Here is a 4471-nt window from a genome sequence, read left to right on the forward strand (position 1 = left end):
CTGGCGTTTAACGCCAGTCTGGTGCCCCTTTCTGGTGTTAAACGCCCAGAATGGTGCCAGACTGGGCGTTAAACGCCCATTTGCTACCCTTACTGGTGTTTAAACGCCAGCAAGGTTTTTCTCCAGGGTGTGTTGTTTTTTTTTTCTATTTTTCATTCTATTTTTGCTTTTTCAATTGATTTTATGACTTCCCATGATCATCAACCTACAGAAAACATAAAATAACAAAGGAAAACAATAAATATAACATTGGGTTGCCTCCCAACAAGCGCTTCTTTAATGTCAGTAGCTTGACAGTTGGCTTTCATGGAGCCTCACAGATATTTAGAGCAATGTTGAAACCTCCCAACACCAAACTTAGAGTTTGAATGTGGGGGTTCAACACCAAACTTAGAAGTTGGTTGTGGCCTCCCAACACCAAACTTAGAGTTTGACTGTGGGGGCTCTGTTTGACTCTATTTTGAGAGAAGCTCTTCATGCTTCCTCTCCATGGTAACAGAGGGATATCTTTGAGCCTTAAACACAAAGGATTCTTCATTCACTTGAATGATCAATTCTCCTCTGTCCACATCAATCACAGCCCTTGCTGTGGCTAGGAAGGGTCTGCCAAGGATGATGGATTCATCCATGCACTTCCCAGTCTCTAGGACTATGAAATCAGCAAGGATGTAATGGTCTTCAACCTTTACCAGAACATCCTCTACAAGTCCATAAGCTTATTTTCTTGAATTGTCTGCCATCTCTAGTGAGATTCTTGCAGCTTGTACCTCAAAGATCCCTAGCTTCTCCATTACAGAGAGAGGCATGAGGTTTATACTTGACCCTAAGTCACACAGAGCCCTCTTAAAGGTCATAGTGCCTATGGTACAAGGTATTGAAAACTTCCCAGGATCCTGTCTCTTTTGAGGTAATCTCTACCTAGTCAAGTCATCCAGTTCTTTGGTGAGCAAAGGGGGTTCATCCTCCCAAGTCTCATTACCAAATAACTTGTCATTTAGCTTCATGATTGCTCCAAGGTACTTAGTAACTTGCTCTTCAGTGACATATTCATCCTCTTCAGAGGAAGAATACTCATCAGAGCTCATGAATGGCAGAAGTAAATATAATGGAATCTCTATGGTCTCAGTGTGAGCCTCGGATTCCCATGGTTCCTCTTTAGGGAACTCATTGGAGGCCAGTGGACGTCCATTGAGGTCTTCCTCAGTGGCGTTCACTGCCTCTTCTTCCTCTCCAATTTCGGCCATGTTGATGGCCTTGCACTCTCCTTTTGGATTCTCTTCTGTATTGCTTGGAAGAGTACTAGGAGGGAGTTCAGTAATTTTCTTACTCAGCTGACCCACTTGTGCCTCCAAGTTTCTAATAGAGGACCTTGTTTCAGTCATGAAACTTTGAGTGGTTTTGATTAGATCAGAGACCATGGTTTCTAAGTCAGAGTGGTTCTGCTTAGAATTCTCTGTCTGTTGCTGAGAAGATGATGGAAAAGGTTTGCCAGTGCTAAACCTGTTTCTTCCAGCATTATTATTATTGAAACCTTGTTGAGGTCTCTGTGGATTCTTCCATGAGAGATTTGGGTGATTTCTCCATGAAGGATTATAGGTGTTTCCATAGGGTTTTCCCATGTAATTCACCTTTTCTATTGAAGGGTTCTCAGGATCATAAGCTTCTTCTTCAGGTGAAGTATCCTTAGTACTGCCTGGTGTAGCTTGCATTCCAGACAGACTTTGAGAAATCATATTGACTTGCTGAGTCAATATTTTGTTCTGAGCCAATATGGCATTCAGAGTATCAATCTCAAGAACTCCTTTCTTCTGATTCGTCCCATTGTTCACAGGATTCCTTTCAGAAGTGTACATGAATTGGTTATTTACAACCATTTCAATTAGTTCTTGAGCTTCTGCAGGCGTCTTCTTCAGATGAAGAGATCCTCCAGTAGAGCTGTCCAATGACATCTTGGACAGTTTAGACAGACCATCATAGAAAATACCTATGATGCTCCATTCAGAAAGCATGTCAGAAGGACACTTTCTGATCAATTTTTTGTATCTTTCCCAAGCTTCATAGAGGGATTCACCTTCTTTCTGTCTAAAGGTTTGGACTTCCACTCTAAGCTTGCTCAATTTTTGAGGTGGAAAGAACTTTACCAAGAAGGCATTGACTAGCTTTTCCCAAGAGTTCAGGCTTTCTTTAGGTTGTGAGTCCAACCATATTCTAGCTCTGTCTCTTACAGCAAAGGGGAATAGCATAAGTCTGTAGACCTCAGGGTCAACCCCATTGGTCTTGACAGTGTCACAGATTTGCAAAAATTCAGCTAAAAACTGATGAGGATCTTTCAATGGAAGTCCATGGAACTTGCAATTCTGTTGCATTAGAGAAACTAATTGAGGCTTAAGCTCAAAGTTGTTTGCTCCAATGGCAGGGATAGAGATGCTTCTCCCATAGAAGTTGGGAGTAGGTGCAGTAAAGTCACCCAGCACCTTCCTTGCATTGTTTGCATTGTTGTTGTTTTCGGCTGTTATGTCTTCTTCTTGTTTGAAGATTTCTGTTAGGTCCTCTACAGAGAGTTGTGCTTTAGCTTCTCTTAGCTTTCGCTTCAAGGTCCTTTCAGGTTCAGGGTCAGCCTCAACAAGAATGCTTTTGTCTTTGCTCCTGCTCATATGAAAGAGAAAAGAACAAGAAAATATGGAATCCTCTATGTCACAGTATAGAGATTCCTTGAAGTGTCAGAGGAAAAGAAAAATAGAAGGAAGAGGTAGAAGAATTCGAACTTATCAAGAAAGATATAGTTCGAATTGTGCAGAGGAGGAGTATTAGTCCATAAATAGAAAGATGTGAGAAGAGGGGAAGAAATTTTCGAAATTAAAGTAAAAAGATTTTAAAAACATTTTGAAAAATGATTGATGATTTTCGAAAACTAAGAGTTGGAAAGAAATTAAGTGATTTTTGAAAAAGATTTTGAAATTAGAAATTAAAAAGATATGATTGAAAACTATTTTGAAAAAGATGTGATTAAAAAGATATGATTGAAAAGTTATGGTTTTAAAAAGATATGATTGAAAAGATATGATTGAAAAATAGTTTAAAAAAGATTTGATTTTGAAAACTAATGACTTGGCTAACAAGAAAAGATATGATTCAGACATTAAACCTTTCTCAACAGAAAAGGCAACATACTTGAAATGTTGAATCAAATCATTAATTGTTAGCAAGTATTTTTGAAATTGGAAAGAAATTGATTTTGAAAACATATGATTGAAAAGATATGATTTGAAAAAGATTTGATTTAAAAAAAATTTGAAAACTTGAAAAAAATTTGCATTAAAAACAAAATCTTCCCTCTTGTGCCATCCTGGCGTTTAACGCCCAAAACTCACCCCTTTTGGGCGTTAAACGCCCAACCAGGCACCCTGGCTGGCGTTTAAACGCCAGTTTTCCTTCCTCACTGGGCGTTTTGAATGCCCAGCTTTTTCTGTGTAATTCCTCTGCTGTATGTTCTGAATCTTCAATTCTCTGTATTATTGACTTGAAAAGACACAAATTAAAAAATTTTTGGATTTTCAATAATGAGGAATAATCAAAATGCAACTAAAATCAAATAAACAATGCATGCAAGACACCAAACTTAGAAGTTTGTATACTATTGACACTAACAAATTGAAAATACATATGAGACACAACAAAACACTCAAGACAAGAGAATTTAAAGATCAGAGTAAGGAGATCCTCAAGAACAACTTGAAGATCAATGAAGACACATGCAAGAAGAAAAGAAACATGCAATTGACACCAAACTTAAAATGAGACACTAGACTCAAACAAGAAATATTTTTGGTTTTTATGATTTTGTAATTTTTTTTGGATTTTTCGAAAATTAAGTGGGAAAGAAAATAAAGATATCAAAAGTCTTAATGAGAATTCCAGGAATCATACAATGTTAGTCTAAAGCTTTAGTCTAAAGAAATTAGACATGGCTAGCCAAGCTTCAGCAGGACATTACATTCAAGAGCTAAATTGATAAGAATCAATCAGCTTTGGTGATGATAAGAACATCACCTTGAAACACTAGAATTCATTCTTAAGAACTCTGAAGAAAAAAATACCTAATCTAAGCAACAAGATGAACCGTCAGTTGTCCAAACTCAACAATCCCCGGCAACGGCGCCAAAAATTTGGTGCACGAAATTGTGATCATCAATGGCGCCATCAACATGGTACGCACAATTGTAATCTCAACTCTTTATCACAACTTCGCACAACTAACCAGCAAGTGCACTGGGTCGTCCAAGTAATAAACCTTACGCGAGTAAGGGTCGATCCCACGGAGATTGTTGGTATGAAGCAAGCTATTGTCACCTTGTAAATCTCAGTCAGGCAGACTCAAATGGTTATGGAGGATATATGAATAAAACATAGAATAAAGATAGAGATACTTATGTAATTCATTGGTGAGAATTTCAGATAAGCGTATGGAGAT

The 4471-nt window shown here is 38.0% G+C and overlaps 1 non-coding gene across 1 annotated transcript; it reads left to right on the forward strand.

Moving 5' to 3' along the window:
• The first annotated feature begins 2003 nt into the window (after nt 1-2003).
• On the forward strand, nt 2004-2111 carry LOC130978639 (small nucleolar RNA R71). Its single transcript, XR_009086260.1, has one exon. It is a non-coding gene; the product is annotated as a small nucleolar RNA R71 (small nucleolar RNA).
• Nucleotides 2112-4471: the final 2360 nt, after the last annotated feature.

This window comes from Arachis stenosperma, chromosome 4 (genome assembly GCF_014773155.1).
Source record: "Arachis stenosperma cultivar V10309 chromosome 4, arast.V10309.gnm1.PFL2, whole genome shotgun sequence".
In the NCBI taxonomy this organism is placed as follows: Eukaryota; Viridiplantae; Streptophyta; class Magnoliopsida; order Fabales; family Fabaceae; genus Arachis; species Arachis stenosperma.